Here is an 18,172-nt window from a genome sequence, read left to right as displayed (position 1 = left end):
TGTGTGTGTGTGTGTGTGTGTGTGTGTGTGTGTGTGTGTGTGTGTGTGTGTGTGTGTGTGTGTGTGTGTGTGTGTGTGTGTGTGTGTGTGTGTGTGTGTGTGTGTGTGAGAGTGTGTTGGCTGTCAGGGATGGTGGAGTTGGGAAGTGCAGCCCTGGATAGCTGGGTAGGGTCCAGATGGTCCCACGCATGCCAAATCCCAGATAGATACCGTGTCCTCGCTCCCATCCGAGTATGCTACATTGGCATACTGTGGGTTTGCATGGAGATGATGGACACTCATGACCAGAAGTTCAGACTTATGGATTCTCACAGCCCGGGGAAAGTAAGCCAGGTAGGTAAGGAGGTTCCCGACACTGATTTCCTGGAGAATGTGAACATGAGGTGTCTCATTGCTGACCATACTCAGGATAGTGTGGAGCACCTCTGGGAGGACCTCTTGGCAGTGGGGGATGGAGAGGCCCTTGGACTTTAAGGCCAGTAGTACTATCTTCCAGACTGTGCCATTCTCCCGCTCCACATAGCCATTCCCTTTGGGGTTATAGCTGGTGGTCCAGCTAGAGACGATGCCCTTGGACAGCAAGTATTGATGCAGCCCGTCGCTCATGAAGGATGCATCCCTTTTGCTGAGGAGATAGCAGGGGTATTCGAAAATGGTGAACAGATTGTTTAGAGCCTTTATTATGGTAGCTACAGTTATGTCCGGGCAGAGGATGGCAAAGTGGAACTGCGAGTACTCATCGATAATGTTGACAAAGTACAAGTTGCGGTTCATGGAGGGTAGGGTTCCTTTCAAGTCCATGCTTAGATTTTCAAAGAGATGAGTGACTTTGATCAGGTATGACTGGTGGGTCTAGTAAAAGTGCGAACTGCACTCTGCGCAGACCTGGAAATCTTTAGTTAGCATCCTGATATCCTTGATGGAGTGGGGGAAATTATGGGCCCTAATAAAATGAAAAAAATGGGTGATCCCTGGGTAGCAGAAGCTGTGATGCATTGGCTGCAATCGGGGTCCATCTACGCACTGGGACAAGTCCCCCGAGGCAGGGCATCGGGTTGGTTGAGCTTTCCGGGCCAGTACAGAATGTCATAATTGTAAGTGGAGAGCTTGATTTTCCACCTCAGGATTTTCCTGATTTTACCCCACTGCTGATTGTTAAACATGAAAACAGCTGCCCGTTGGTCAGTCAACAGGGTAAAATGCTTACTGGCAAGGTAATGCCTCCAGTGCCGTGATGCTTCAAAGTTGGTCTGGGCCTCTTGCTCAATGGAGGGGTGCCGGATCGCGGAGCCCTGGAGGGTGCATAAACAAAACGCCTCTGGCCTGCTCGCCTGGTTAAGTGTGGTGGCCAGGGCAAAGCCCGATGCATTGCTCTCCATCTGGAATGGGATGGATTCGTCCACTGCGTGCAATGTGGCCTTTGCAATGTTGTCTTTGATACCGTCAAATGCCTTGCATTCGGCTGATGAGGAGGTTGGTGGCCCTGATGAGAGACCGGGCCTTCTTTGCGTAGCTGGGGACCCACTGAGCATAATAAGAGAAGAACCTCAGGCACTGAATCAGGGCCTTGAGACAGCAGAGTCAGGACCGATGAGTCTATTCTCCACAATACAGCTTAGTTTAGCTAGGAGACAAGTGCTGAAGACACACTCCCTGTGTTATACATCAGGTTGAGGCATTTTGTGGTGCGGAGGTATTTCTGGAGTTGCTTATCATGGACCTGTTGATCATGGCCACAGATAGTGACATTGTTGAGGTATGGGAAAGTTGGTCATAGCCTGTGTTCATCCTCCATCCGATCCATCTCTCTTTGAAAGATAGACACCCCATTCATGACCCCAAAAAGGACATCAGGAAATGGTAAAGCCAGCCATCTGCCTTGAAGGTGATATACTGGCAGTCTTTAGGAAGAATGAAGAGCTGGTGGTGTGCAAACTAAAGGTCTATGGTGGAGAACACCCTGTATTGTGCAATCTGGTTCACCATGTCAACTATGCGGGGCAGGGGTTATGCATCCAACTGGGTGAACCTATTGATGGTCTGGGAGTCAGTGATGACCATCCAGTGTTTCACCCCACTCTTCACCACCACTACCTGGGCTCTCCAGCGGCCCATACTCAGCTCTATCAGTCCCTCAGCGAGGAGACGTCTCACCTCTGATTTAATAAATGCCCTGTCCCTGGAGCTTTATTGCCAATTTTTAGTGATGATGGGCTTACAGTCAGGGGTGAGATTGGTGAATAGGGATGGGGGAGACATCCAGAGCATGGAGAGGCTGCATGTTGGATGCAGTGATTGGGTTTGGGACTGCTAGTGGGCCACATGATGAGGGGGGGGGGATCGCTGTTTAAATAACTACTTGTTACAGACCGTGAGAGGAGGGTCATACTCCATGGTGACGCTCTTCAAGTTCACTGGAAATCTAATCCCAGTAAGATGTGTGCACAGACCTGTGGCAGCACGAGGAGTATAAAGTTACAGTACAACTGCCATGAAATTTTGCTGAGTGGGATTGGGATACTAAGGAGACGTTTTGCTTTGTGGGCTTCACCCCAAGGGTACAGTGCTGTACAGTGTCTGGGTGAATGAAGCTCTCAGTGCTTCCACTGCCGAATAGTGGAGTGGCTGTTTACCTAGATGTCCATTCTGCTCCTGGAGTGCAGAAGAACAGAGGGACCTTGTGATCCAGGTCCATAAATCTCTCAAAAGTTGCTACACAGGTTAGTTAAGAAGGTCAGTGGGATGTTGGACTTCATTAATAGGGAGATTGAGTTCAAGAGTCAAGAGGTTATGTGGCAACTCTACAAATCTCTGGTCAGATCACACTTAGAGTTTTGTGTTCAATTCTGGTCACCTCATCATAAGAAGGATGAGGACACTATTGAGAGGGTGCAGAGGAGAATTACCTGGATGTTGTCTAGATTGGAAAATATGTCTTATGAGCCAAGTTTAGCAGAGCTGGGACTTTTCTCTTTGGACCGCAAAAAGATGAGAAGAGACTTGAGAGAGGTCGACATGATTATAATAGGCAGAGATAGGACCTTTTTCTCACAGTGTGAAACACCAGAGCAAACATGAGAGGACATCTGTACAAAGTGAAAGATGGGAAGTTTAGGGGAGATATCAGGGATTTATTTTTTTGTATAGAGCTGTGGGTGCCTGGAATACCTTGATAGGGATAGTGGTGGAGGCTGAACCATTTGGGATTCTTAAACAGGCACATGGATGGAAGGAAAATAGAGGTTTAGTACTTTTTTATTTAAGGAATATATGAGCCAACACAAGATTGAGGGCCAAAGGGCCTGTACTGTGCTGTAGTGTTCTGTAATTTGAGCAACCAAAACAAGCAGGAGCTGAAGATGGCCTCATTCGAGTCCTGGCAGAGCATCTCCAGAGAAGATCCTCAGGACTGGGTGATGTCTATGATTCACAGACTTCAAGCAGTCATGAAAGGGATATGCAACAAAGTACTAAACATGACTACTTTAATATACATACCATTGCTACATCCCAAATATTATGGTGCCCTGAAATGAGGGGTCTATGTATGTAAAGTGCTGAAATTTCTACATGGTCAAATCAAAATGTTCACAAATACTCTTTTTATAACATCTGCAATGTGCATTTTAAATCACATGTGAGTTGTTTAATTACATATTTAAAACTGTGGAGCATCAAGGCAAATAAAGGAGAAAAAAAATCTTTGTCTCCAACATTACAGAGGGCATTGTATGTTGTGCATGTGCTTTACCTGAGGGAGCTAACTAGGGCATCAGTGCTGGAGATGTTGGCCTAGAAGAAAGAGGACATTGACCTTTTTTGGAAGACTTTGTGGCAACTCTGTTAGTGGTACATTTCCTCTGGCTTGAGATACGTCCATGCTAAGTCTCAGAAACGTTGCAAAGACCAGAATCACCGCTGCCCAAATGACATATTGTAGGTTGTTTGATAAGCATTTCTCGAGTTATCCACTGGCTCTGCTGGCCCAATGAAGGTTCTGATAATTAGAAGGACAAAAAGAAGATATTGTTAATATTTAAATGAAGAGAAATTATTCCAAATTATTTGCTATTTCAAATTTTCAAAAGGCAATATTTCTTAGTGCAAGAAATGAAAAGAGATCATCTCCTCCAGGTGAAGAAATCCCCAATGAAATTGATGAGTTTTAACATAGCCTAGAATTTTTTTTAAATATGTAACTGAGTAGAGATTTACCCTTAATATCTACTTCTCTACGGATTGTTGGATTACTTGTATTGCTCACTGTTCTGTTTTATGCAACTGACAAAAAAAACTATCTTGTCATTGAGCTCCTCATTAGGTATTATGAAATTGCTGGATTTGCACATTGACATGAATTAATTTTGCTGCAGCCACAGAAATCACAATTTTTAGTGTGAGTCTGGTTTTAATGAAGTGATTCACATCATTGGCAGGTGTCATTAAATTTTAATGGGGTGAACAAGGAGAATTATGTGGTGCATCATTCCCACAGGCAGTAAATTGTTGCTAGGGATTCCTCAAAAGAATTTTTTTCCCTTTATTTTTCTCTCTAAATTCAATATTTTCTAAACTCCTCACTTTCTGGACGCTTTGACCACATCCTTGGTTTGGACAGGCAGAAGCACAGTTCCAGATAAAACAGATTACCTCCAACTCCACCATGTCATCAGCTCCCTGGACCAAGAATTCGCAGCCTGAGTGGACAACCCCATACAGAACCCACAGCTCTGAGACCTGGGTTGGGGGGAAGGTACTCCTGGAGCCTGGGTGAGTTCACCCTCCAATCCCATTCTGGTGGTGTGAAACAACAAATGGCTTACCGAGAAGGCTTTGTGACGTCAGCACCTGAGTGTGTGCATCACAGAGGCAATCCACCTCTTCTTTGAGGATTTTGCAACTTGGGGTTTTCATGCAAAAGCCACAATTTATAAATCAAACTATTACTTATCATTGTTATTATTCAGTTCCCTGGCATTTCAGGTTGATATTAAAACTTAATTTAAATACAAATAACCAAGTCTATAAAACACAGGAAGAAAAAATGCCACCGATTGTTCTGAAAGCATACATTATGCCCATTGAGCATCTGCAGACTGAGGAAAGGTTAACATTATACAAGAAAGAGCATTCAGTGTCTGTTCTCTTTGTTAATGCTATAAAAAGGTTTCTATGCAGCACCATCTACTGTAATTGCCAGAAATACTTAAAAGGAGAACTTGTTGCTTTTTTTTTGTTAATAAGAAGCTGGCCAAGACTTTCCATCACACTGTCGTATCTTGCTGACCAATAATTTCATCTTGTGACGTTCAATACCTTAATTGTACAAGACCTCTACATGCAGGTTTTCGCAAATGACAGTCTATTTTAACTTAAAAGTGTTCAAAATAAGTGATTTTAAGCCCCGTAATGGCAAAGCCTGGCAATCACAGAATGACATGTGGCAACACTGGAATTCTTGCAGCACTCATGAATTCCCATGTTTGAACATCTCCATATAGTTATTTTGAAGCTAATCAGTCAATCCCTGGTTGATGACAAAAGTTAAACCAAATTTCTGAGCCTTAACTACAGCCTCAAAGTGTAAATTGTGGCTCCGGAGACATTATGAAACCATCCCTTCAATGAGTTATATTATCACGAGGCCATTATATTTAAGAGGTTTGCTCCACCAACCCCACCCCTACCAAAAATCTTTCACCATCACAATTGAAGTGGTAACGTGAAGTTCGTAGTTTTGGTAACATCAAGGACAGAAACATCAAACACAATGCATGTTCTCACTACCAATAGCAGTACATGCAGACATCTGACAAGGGAATAAATAATTGACCTTTTCTATATTAGTTGGAACCTGTTCATTCTGTTGCACAATTTGAGTTTATAGTGCTCTTCAACACGAGATTTATACAGGGGTTGTGATGGGATTTCCTGTGAGTGCGTAACACGTCATTGGCAATGTCATCCCTGGAGGTGGGCCCCCCCCCCCCCACCCCCTTATAAGGCCAGGTTACTGATTTTCCAGGTGTTGTGGTGTGAAAGGTTCAAGACATGCAGCCTTCCCAGGAACTTCACCCGGGTCCCAGGAGGGTCGCCTACATTCGGCGGCGTGAAAAGGCCTGGTGAGAATAGCTGGAAGATGATAAGTGCAGACAACCAGACAACAAAGTAGTTCAAATTATGTTGAAGCAAGGAAGGTGATGAGTGGAGCCAGATAAGGAAGGTATGATGGACTGATGAGAACAGTAAGGAGAAAAGCTGGGAGACAGAGCTGCAGGTGTGGGTCTGGGGGGAAAAAAGGGGGGCTTGGGAGAAGACCTATGATAATCAGAAATTGAGAGAAAGGAACCAAGTGGTGGCAGATTACCGGAAAATGGAGAATTCAAAGTTCATGCCATTAGGCATAGACTATCTAGGCAGACAAGGAGGTGCTGTTCTAGTTTGTGTTGGCCTCATCCTGCCAGTGGGGAAGACTGAGAACTGATATGTCAGTGTAGAAATGAGGAGGTGAGTTCAAATGGCTTTCAGTCTGGAGTTCAAGAGGATCATTGCTCACAGAGTGTATGTGCTTAGCAAAGCCAAGCTTGAAATGTTGGTTATACTTTACTTCCTGGAAATGTTGAATGGTCTGCTGAGTCCCTGCAGCACAATTATATATTGTGAGAGTACATTCTGGTTTTGAAAACATCAATCATGTCTTATGTTGTTTGAAACCACTGAAAAGGTGTCGTAGATCTGAGACCAATAAGAAGTTTCTGTGTTATACTGTAATTGTTTCGCTGACATACAATCAATTAATATTGCAACTAAAAGGAATGATCCCAGGCATGCTGTTTGTGTGACATTAGAACTATATTCTAAGGACTCATCATAAGTCCACTTGAAAGAATGAAGACGAGGTTTACCAGCAGTGCAAAAGGCAATATTTTGTTTTTTTTTATAACACCATCTATCAGTTATCAAAAAGATTATAAGGGGATATTCAAGTGCATGTGGGTAATATATGTTGAACATTTCCTCCCAGAAACAGTTAAATTTGAATTGCAGATCATGCTCTTGTTAGAAGGGTTGGTGTCATTTATGGACAATGTTCACTTGGATCATAATTGGTCTGCTTGACATCTTGCTGTGATGGAATGTTCATACTTTCTCTTGCCTTGAATGTCTTTTAGGATTTTTTTTCTTTTGGGATTATTTACTGCTTCTTATCCACACAAAATGTTCAATTAGTTTTACCAATTCAAAGCTGTCCATTAGTACAGCACACACTCCAGACCTGGAGACCTCTTCATGTTTTCAAGATGTACAACTCATTTGTATACAAGATTGAGGTAATCAGTTAGTTTGCTTCAAACCTCATATTTTTTGTAGTGGGTTGTATAAAAAAGGACAAAGATTCAGCATGCAGGAGGGAGATTGAAAACTTGGCTGAATGGTGAACTAACAACAACAAACTCACACTCAATGTCAATAAAACCAAGGAGGTGATTATTGACTTCAGGAAGGGAAAGCTAGAGGTTTACAATCCAATGATCATTGGGGGATCAGAGGTGGAGTTGGTGAGCAAATTTAAGTTCTTGGGAGTCACTATCTTGGAGGATATTTCCTGGACCCAACACGCCAAAGGCATCCTGAAGAAAGCACATCAGTTCCTCTACTTCCTCAGGAGTTTGCAGAGGTTTGGTATTACATTAGAAATCCTGGCAAATTTCTACAGAGGTGTGATAGAAAGTGTCCTGACCAGCTGCATCAGGGTCTAGTATGGGAAAACCATTACGCCTGAGCGTAAAGCCCTATAAAATGTAGTGGACGCAGCCCAGGACATCACAGGCAAAACCCTCCCCTCTATTGCAAACACCTACAGGGAACACTGCCATCAGAGAGCAGCTGCAATCATAAAAGAGGCTCAACACCCAGCACACACTGTTCTTGGTGCTGCCATCAGGAAGGAGGTACAGACACAACCAGACTCGCACCATCAGGTTCAGGAACAGCTGCTACCCCTCCCCAGCAAACTCAATCAGAGGCTCATTTAAGGATTCTTATTTTGCAATGTATTTATTTTATCTGTTTTGAACAGTTTGTTTACATTTTATTTGTTTACATGCATACAAAGCTTTTTGAATACAGTTTTTTCCACCACCAATACATGATAATTCTGCCTTGCCCACAGGAAAAACCATTTCAGTGTTGTATGTGATGTCATGTATGTACTCTGACAATAAATCTGAACCTTGAACTTTTAATTGCATGTTCTGATGCAATTTTTGAGGTGTCCAACCAGAGAGTGGAAACACCAGTGAGCAGTTTAGAACATTGACATTGACAGATGAGCATAGCAAATGGGTGCTGCCCCTCTTTTCTGATCCATAATCCACAATAGATTATTAATACACAAGAAACTGCAGATGCTGGAATCTTGAACAAACAAGATCGTATCTGGGTTGCCATCAGAAAAATTAACACTATCACACTGAGCAGAGGTGCAACACAGGGCTATGTGCTCAGCCCACTCCAATTCATGCCACTAACTTTCAACTGAAATGCCGGATCCAGATCCAAAAGAGTCATCAAATTTTCAGATGACTCATTGTTACCTTCATCAGCAACAACGAGTCGTACTATAGAGAAGAGGTGGAAAATCTTGTGATATGGTATGCGAGTAACAACCTCAATCTCAATGTTAAAAGATGAAAGAGGTGATCGTGGACTTCAGGAGGACCAGGAATGACCATCCTCCACTACACATGAGTAACTTGGTAATGGAGAAAGTATAAAGCTCCAAGTTCCTTGCAGTCCACTTAAAAAGTGACCTATCATGGACACACAACATCTCCTCACTTGTCAGGAAGGAGAAACAGCAACTGCGATTCTTGAAAAGAGTGAAGTGGGCAAGGCTACCGGCCACCATCATGTCAACCTTCTACAGGAGCTCTCGTGAGAGCATCCTGGCTGGCTGCATCACATTGTGGTACAGTTGCTGCAGAGAAATGGATCAGAGGTCTATCCACAGGACAATAAGAGTGACAGAGAGGATCAATGGGGTCTCCCAGTGATCTACCAGGATTGTTGTCTGAACATGGTGCACAAAATCATTGAGGAACCTTACCAGCTTGTTCCTGGGAATAAAGTCATAACCTGTTTAACCTTTTCTTATAACTCACTTCCTGAACTCTGGGCAACATAGTAAATCTCCTCTGGACTCTTTCTATCTTATTGATATATTTCCTGTACTTAAGAGACGAAAACTGCACACAACATTCCAAATTTGGCCTCACCGATGTTTTATACAACTTTGCCATAACATTTCAGCTCTTATACTCAATACTTTGATTTATGAAGGCCAATATGCCAAAAGCTCTCTTTACTATCCTATCCACCTGTGATGTCATTTGCAGGGAAATTATGTATCTGCATTCCCAGATCCCTATGTTCTCCCACATTCTTCAGTGTATGTCCTTTTTAGGTTTGTCCTTCCAAAATTAACACCTCACATTTGTCTGCATTAAATTCCATTTGCCATTTTTCAGCCCATTTTTCTAGATTGTCCAGATGACTCTGCAAGCTTTGAAACCCTTTTTCACTATCCATGGTGCCTCCAATCTACAAGCTTGCTGATCCAATTGACCACACTATCATCCAGATCATTGATATAGATGACATGCAACAATGGTCCCAGCACTGATTCCTGAGGCACACCACTAGTCACAGGCCTCCGGTCTGAGAAACAATCACCCACCACCACTCTCTGGCTTCTCCTGTCCACCCATTATCAAATCCAGATCACTATTTCATCTTAAATACCTGGCATATGAACCTTGTCATATGGACCTTGTCAAAGGCCTTACTAAAGTCCATGTTGACAACATCCACAGCCTTCCCTTCATCAACTTTCTTGGTAACCTCCTCAAAAACTCTATAAGATTGGTTAAACAAGACCTTCTAATAATTTACCTACTACTGCTGTCAGGTGCACCAGCCCATAATTTCCAGGGTTACTTTTGGAGCATTTTTTAAAATAGCAGAGCCCTGAAATTTCTATACTAGCCTCCTTCAAGGTCCAAGGGAATATCTTGTCAATCCCTGTGGATTTACCCACCCATATTTACTTTAAGACAGCAAGCACTTCCTCATCTTTAATCTGCATCAGTTTTATGACTTCCCTGCATATTTTCCTAATTTCCCATGACTCTGTGTCTGTTTACTGAGTGAACAATGATGAAAACAAAGCACTTAAAATCTCCCCCATATCTTTTGGGTCCATACAAAGCTGACCACTCTATTCCTGGAATCAATCCAGTAAACCTTTAAAAACATCCCTCATAACAAGAATACTCTTCTTTGGGTAGAGGACAAGCCCTATTGTAGATCTGTTCTCATCAGCAACTTTTTAAATTGAAATAGGAGCTGGGTTTTCTTTCTTCAAATGCTCTTACAATAAAAACCAATATATTTCTCTTTCTGCCTAATTGTTTGCTGCACACCTACTTTAATTTTCATTGATTTGAGAACAACAACATTTAGATCCCTCTGAAAGACAACACTTTTTGATATTGAGCCCACCTTTTTTTTTTAACTGAGTGGATTTTCCAACATTATATTCCATCTGTCATGCATTTGCCTTTTCATGTACCTTTCTATATTCCATTCTTTGGCTTGGCTTCGCGGACGAAGATTTATGGAGGGGGTAAAAGTCCACGTCAGCTGCAGGCTCGTTTGTGGCTGACAAGTCCGATGCGGGACAGGCAGACACGGTTGCAGCGGCTGCAGGGGAAAATTGGTTGGTTGGGGTTGGGTGTTGGGTTTTTCCTCCTTTGCCTTTTGTCAGTGAGGTGGGCTCTGCGGACTTCTTCAAAGGAGGTTGCTGCCCGCCAAACTGTGAGGCGCCAAGATGCACGGTTTGAGGCGATATCAGCCCACTGGCGGTGGTCAATGTGGCAGGCACCAAGAGATTTCTTTAGGCAGTCCTTGTACCTTTTCTTTGGTGCACCTCTGTCACGGTGGCCAGTGGAGAGCTCGCCATATAACACGATCTTGGGAAGGCGATGGTCCTCCATTCTGGAGACGTGACCCATCCAGCGCAGCTGGATCTTCAGCAGCGTGGACTCGATGCTGTCGACCTCTGCCATCTCGAGTACTTCGACGTTAGGGATGAAAGCGCTCCAATGGATGTTGAGGATGGAGCGGAGACAACGCTGGTGGAAGCGTTCTAGGAGCCGTAGGTGATGCCGGTAGAGGACCCATGATTCGGAGCCGAACAGGAGTGTGGGTATGACAACGGCTCTGTATACGCTTATCTTTGTGAGGTTTTTCAGTTGGTTGTTTTTCCAGACTCTTTTGTGTAGTCTTCCAAAGGCGCTATTTGCCTTGGCGAGTCTGTTGTCTATCTCATTGTCGATCCTTGCATCTGATGAAATGGTGCAGCCGAGATAGGTAAACTGGTTGACCGTTTTGAGTTTTGTGTGCCCGATGGAGATGTGGATATTCCATTAAAACCTCTCTATATCCTCATTGCAACCCACACTGTTCATTGGTTAACTTGGCATAGCATCCCCTCATCCAAATCATTGAGACAAATTGTGACCAACTCGGACTCCAGAACTTTTGTGGAACTCCATGAGTGACAGATTCACAAACCCAAATGGTTCTTCCTTCTTAACCTCTGTTTCGGTCTGTTAACTAATCCTCAATCTACACCTGTATATTGCCCCATCCATCCATGATGCTCTAATTTTATTTATTAATCTCTTATGGTTCACTTCAATTAAGACCTTTGGAAAGTCCACAGGTTAGTATGCATTTGAAAACAAATCATTGCAAGAAGAAACTATTGTATGGAAGAAATTTGCCAGAAGTGGAGTGAATATCCAAGCAACAAATCAGGTTTGTGAGGAATTAAGAAATATGAAATTCCCATAAAGAAAGGAATGATAATAATTATTGAAGCATTTGGATATGACAAAGATCCAGAGTAAAACATGACTGAAAATTTAGAAATCAAAATTGGTATTAACAGTGGATAGAGGCAAAAGGAAGCATTGTAAATTGATCAAATAATTTTCTACACCATTTATCTATTGTGATACCATGGAAAAAAAATAAAGGTAAAGAAGGGATCTTGAACTGGAGTGGAGAGGATGGCAAGTGAGGAAACTATGTTCATGAGAGAAGATAGAGGAACAATAAAAGTAAATCAAGAATATACAGTATGTGGATTATTACTTTCAATATTTACCAGGGAGAAATATTAAGCTTCCTGCTATTTACATTAGGAAATATTGGTAGTTGTGCATGGAACTGACAATGTAATCTGACTACATTTCAAGCTACATTGTTTACAGGAAAGAAACACTGTGGAGAAAAAAAAGCAGAATAAATAGAGAAACTGCCAGGCTGTTGGAGAGGGATACCATGGTTGGGGCATCAATTTGATAAAAAATCAAAACACCTGTTTGATTAGAATCAAAGAACAACACACAAGTTAATTTTATGCCGTGGGTGCATATTGTAGGTCAGGAACAATGTGGAGGAAAGAATTTGTAAATCAATTATAGAAAAATGCAAGAATTGCAGAGCATTGAAAAAGGAAAAAAATGGACTGGAAAAGCAAATGAAAACTGAAATAAGGGCCAATGAACTTTCTGAACCATTTCCAGATATTAAAGAAACAATCCTGGATCTAATTCTGGAAATGAAGTAAACTCAACAAATGATGTAGTATGTAAACGATCTTTCTCCCAGAGCATACAATTATGGTATGCAACACCATTTCTGAATGCTTTCATTTTCTTTCTAGAGGAATAGAATATTTGATGCAATGCTGCACCTTCAATTATATTTTTGCCTCAGCTGGTGTACTGTGTCCAAATTTGGGCACCATGTTTTTGGGAAGATATCAAGGTACTTTGAAAAAAAATATTGGAATTGGATCAAGAGCGAGGATCTTTATTTACATGAAAAGACTGGAGAAGTTGAGTTTATTCGTTTTGGATCACTGAAAGTTTGGAGGGAATTTAATAGGTATTTAAAATTATGAAGAATTTTGTTGAACTATATTATTCAAACTATTTCCATTGCCAAAAGACACCGACTTAAATTGCTGAGCAAAATGAATAAAACTTATTTGTACAATGTGGTCCAGAAATACTGCATATTGTTTCAAAGGGTGATGTAAATAAAGTCAAAGGTAACATTGAAAAGAGATCTATGCACAGTTGGCATTAGCAGTTAGCGCAACACAGTTACTGCACCAGCAATCGGGACCAAGGTTCAAATCCCGTGTGATCTGTAAGGAGCTTGTATGTTCTCGCCATGTCTGTGAGGAGTTTTCCCTGGGGGCTCTGGTTTCCTCCCACCATTCAAAACATGCAAGGGGTTGTAGTTTAATTGGTTGTGATTGGGCAGCATGGGCTCATGGATCAAAATGGCCTGTTAACTTGCTGTATGTCCCAATTTAAAATAAGTGTTTGTGCAATGAATTGGGATTCACTGGTAGGGTGTTGTGCTGATGGCTGGCCCGCCTCCCAGCTCTCCCCCCTCCCCATCTGCCCACATATAACTCTGGTTTCCCACCTAAATCTAGAATCCTTCTGAAGACTCATGTGAGACTCTACCCTTAGTTATGCTAATAAAAGCATTTGTTCACCCTCCAGTTGTGAGAAATTTTATTCATGTTACAATTTTATTAGCTTATTTCCTAATGATGGAAGTGCTATTCAAGTGAGGTATGCTACTGATAGACCCCCTGTCCCTGAGGAATTCACATACTGCCTAGACTGCTTCCAGGTCTATCTGAACACGACCAGAGACGTCTTCCACACTGATAAACTCAGAAGGTCCACACTCGTTTCGAGGGTAGGAACGAAAGGTACGCAGTCATCAGGGACTGCTCTACGTATGATGCTGCTATCAAGGCGTTGAAAGCTAGGTACCTGAAGTCATAGAACGAGGTCCTGGTGAGGCTACGTCGCCAGCAGCCAGGAGAGACCTTCGATGATTACCTGCTGGATTTGTGGATTCTTGACAAGAAGTGCGGGTACGAATGGCTATGGGCCATGTTTGTGAGGAAAAACAGATCCTGGACACTCTCATCATGAGGGTCCACTCGAGGCACAAGAGGCAGTGACTGCTCCAGTTGGGTAAGAAGGACCTGGTTAGCCACCTTGAATTGGCCGTCACTGGAATAGGTCAAGCTCAAGAACGATGACCTTGAAGCTGGTGAGCTCGCTCACCCAGGTGACCCTTCTAAGGACTGGCTGCTCCTGATACCCCTGCCCTAATGGCTGCTGCTACCCATGCCAGGGAATGCCTTTTCAGCGGCAAGAGCCAGCATCCCCGATCTTGTTTCCCAGCAAAAGACTCAGTGTGTTCCAGCTGTGGCAAGTAAGGGCATTGGGTGAAGGGAAGACTGGGGAAGTCCACAGCCTGCACCATTCCCGGATCCAATTCCAGCCCCAAGCTGTCTGCTCCGAAGTCACCCAAATTTGCTTGCTGCGCGACACGCCAATGGAGGGTGGCGGTGAGGAAACAGTGTGAAAAGGCTCGGAGGCCTTCTTGCCGCAACCCGACTTCAAACTCAGCGTTATCATCATCTGAGGAAGAAGGAGGGTGGCCATCTTGCCGCATAATAACTATGAAGGTAAGTGAACATTCCACTAAATGCCTAATTGACACGGGCTCTACTGAAAGCTTCATAGACTCATGGACTGTGCAAAAATACAACCTGAAGATGAATCCTTCTAATTACCGCATATTTCTCGTGTTTCAATTGCATCTTTTGCGTGTTCAAAAACATTGTATAGTGCACCTGTCGTTTAAAGGGGAGGAAATTCTGAAAATTTAATTTGTATATTCTTTATGAATTGTGTGCTTCGGTGTTGTTGGGTCAGGGCTTCTTGTGTTACCTTAAAAGCGTGACCTTGAAGTATTCTGGTCCCCTCCCCCTTGTAATGGTTCAGAATGGAGGGCTCCTAAAATCAGAACCCACTTGCAGCCCCTCCATACTGAATATTGACCTCCCGCCTCTCTTCCCGAATCTGTCCCCAGACTTCAACCCCAAAGCTACTAACAGCAGGGGATACAGCTCAGCAGACTAACAGTTTATAGAGTTGGAGACACAACATCTGCTGGATGAAGGTATAATCGAACCTAGCACCAGCCCATGGAGAGCGCAAGTGGTGGTAGAAAAGGGGAAAAACAAGTCCAGGCTAGTAATTGTCTATAGCCAAACTATTAATTGGTACACAATTCGATATGCATGCCCCCTCCCTCATATTTTGGACATGGCGAATGATATCGTGCAGTATTGGGTTTGTTCGACCAGACCATTGACCAGTTGCCAATCCATTCTGAGGACTGTACATACATGTCATTTGAGGCTAATGGTCATCTCTGTCAATTCCAGAGGGTCCCTTCCAGTATTACTAATGGGGTTTCTATCTTCCAGAGTCAGATGGATAGAATGGTGGATGAGTGTGGGTTGAATGCTGCCTTCCCCTACCTTGATCTGTGGCCACACCTTGGAAGACCATGATGTCAATCTCCAGAATTTTCTCCACGCAGCAAAACCCCTGAACCTCACATAACTCTGATAAGTGCATGTTCAGGACTAAACATCTGGCTATCCTTGGCTACGTGGTGGAGAATGGCATAATTGGCCTCGATCCTGATAGGATGGGCCCCCTTTTGGTGATCCCCATTCCCAGGACCACAAAGGCTTTGAGGAGATGCCTGGGGTTTTTCTCATATTACACTCAGTGGATCCCTCAATATGCTGAAAAGGTTCGCCCTCTCTTAAAAGCCACTAATTTCCCCCTCTTGGCTGAAGCCCAAATAGTTTTTTTAACTACCTCCAAAACCACATTGCGAAAGTCATTATGCACACGGTGGACGAGAATGTATGTTTCCAAGTGGAAAGCGACGCTTTGGATGTAGCCCTGGCTGCTACCCTCAATCAGGCGGGCAGGCCGGTTACATTTTTTTCACAGACGTTACAAGGCCATGAGCTCCGGAACCCATTTGTGGAAAAGGAGTGTCAAGCTATTGTAGAAGCTGTGAAGCACTGGAGACACTACCTGGCAGGTAGGAGATTTACGCTCCTCACTGACCAGTGCTTGGTTGCATTCATGTTTAATAATGTCAAGAGGGGAAAAATCAAGAATGACAAGATTGCTAGGAGGAGGATTGAACTCTGCACCTACAATTATGACTTCACCTATCGGCCAGGACTTCTTAATGACCCTCCAGATGCCTTTTCCAGAGGAAACTGAGCCTCTGCACACACCTGCCAACTGCGGTCTATGGATAATGAGCTCTGCCATCCAGGGGTTACCCGCAAGGCTTATGTTATCAAGGCGCACAATCTGCCCTACTCCATGGAAGACATAAGAGAAATGACCAGGTCTTGCCAGATTTGCACGGAGTGCAAGCTACACTTCTATCGCCCCGCAAAGGCACACCTGATCAAGATATTCAGGCCCTTTGAATGGCTCAGCGTCGATTTTTAAGAGCCCTCTCCCCTCCACGAATGGGAACACCTTCTTCTTTGTCATTGACAAGTACTCCCATTTCCTGTTCACCATTCCATGCCCAAACACGTCCACCTCATCAGCTATGAAGGCCCTAGACTCCATTTTCACTCTGTTCAGGTATCCCAGCTATATCCATAGTAACCAGGGCTCATCCTTTATGCGTATCAGGCTGCATCAGTACCTGCTGGTGAGGGGAAACATGTCCAGCAGGATTACTAGCTACAACCCCCGGGGGTTGAAATAGAGAGCACCACGGTCTGGAAGGCTATCAACTGGCCCTGAAGTCAAAAGGCCTTTCAGACTCATGCTGGCAGTATGTCCTCCCCGTGGCGCTCCACTCAATCCATTCACTACTGTGTACCACGACCAACACTACTCCTCATGAGCTTCTATTCAGTTTCAAAAGAAAGTTGGCATCGGGAACTACACTTCCAGTCTGGCTCACCACTCCTGGTCCAATCCTTCTTAAGAAGCACGTGAAGAGAAGCAAGACCAACCCTCTGGTGGAAAGAGTGAAAATGCTCTATGCCAATCCCAAGTACGCCTATGTGGAGTACCTGGATGGCAGGGACCTGGCACCCACCATTGCCTCAGGTGCCCTGAGAGCCACGGAGCTCATTCTCACCACCCCCAGTCAGGAGATCTGGTTCAAGAGGAAAGTGCATCTCCCTCCATCATCCAGCCGAAGACTCAGTCTGACTCTCCTCCCTCACAAGGGGACCAGGAGACCTAAGGAGTCCAAGGCCCTCCGGTGGGAAGGCGCTCCACCAGGATCTCCAGACACCCGGACTGCTTAAATTTGTAAATAACTATATTTTTGTCACCACTTGTTTCTGTTTCTGTTCTCTGTCTTCATTCACAGACCCTAAATTCTACAGGAAGGGGTGAATACAGTGAACAGGGATTCACTGGTTGTGTGTTGTACTGATGGCTGGCCCCACCTCCTGGCTCCTCCCCCATCTGCCCACCGATAACTCTGGTTTCCCACCTAAACCAAGAACCCTCCTGAAGACTACTGTTGAACCCTACCCTTAGTTATAAGCTAATAAAAGTGTTTATTCTCCCTCCAGTCATGAGAGCTTTTTATTCTCGCTACTGTTTGTAAAGAAAAATATAGAGGGTCTCCTATACAACTATACAAATTAATAATTCTATGGATCTACAATTTTGCAACTAGAAAACTACTTTAATATGTTGTAAAATAGAAATTAGAACTAATAATTACATGTCTGTGGAGAAAAGACAGGAGGCTTAATTATGTAGGTTGCTGGCCTTTCTTCAGAATCAGTTTTGCAACTTCAGGTGAAGTTTAAGCTCTTTTAATGCCAAATGAATTGTTTCAATTTCAGCATTTGCTTAAAGTCAGAATGAACCATACCTATTAGCCATGGAGAGCACAGCTCTTGATTGGTAATAGCTCTTAACAGATGACATCATGAGGGCAGTTTGCATAAAATATTGTTTCTGTTCCCTTGATTGTGAAATGTTTTCAGGGTCACTCACTCATTTTGAAGTGATTCAACCTGATGGATGCAAAGGTGAAATTTCTGACAGATGTGAATAGAGAACAATATGTGAGTGAAAATTAAAATCACTTTTTTTACATTAAGTGTTGTGATCTGGAATTTGCTCCCTTCAAAATT

The 18,172-nt window shown here is 43.4% G+C and overlaps 1 protein-coding gene and 1 long non-coding RNA gene across 4 annotated transcripts in view; one reads left to right on the top strand and one right to left on the bottom strand.

Annotated features, from left to right (window-relative positions):
• The window catches only part of kcnt2a (potassium channel, subfamily T, member 2a), a 1,068,826-nt gene that overhangs the window by 275,724 nt on the left and 774,930 nt on the right, over positions 1 to 18,172 (top strand). The gene's annotated exons all lie outside the window — the stretch shown is intronic.
• LOC138763539 (uncharacterized) overlaps positions 1 to 18,172 on the bottom strand; it is a 289,909-nt gene that overhangs the window by 104,531 nt on the left and 167,206 nt on the right. The window contains exon 5 of the long non-coding RNA XR_011357637.1: positions 3,752 to 3,997. This is a non-coding gene — a long non-coding RNA (uncharacterized lncRNA). The remainder of the gene's footprint in view (positions 1 to 3,751; positions 3,998 to 18,172) is intronic.

The sequence above is a fragment of the Narcine bancroftii genome, chromosome 5, assembly GCF_036971445.1.
Source record: "Narcine bancroftii isolate sNarBan1 chromosome 5, sNarBan1.hap1, whole genome shotgun sequence".
NCBI classification, from domain to species: Eukaryota; Metazoa; Chordata; class Chondrichthyes; order Torpediniformes; family Narcinidae; genus Narcine; species Narcine bancroftii.
This window is presented reverse-complemented; position numbering and strand designations above follow the sequence as displayed.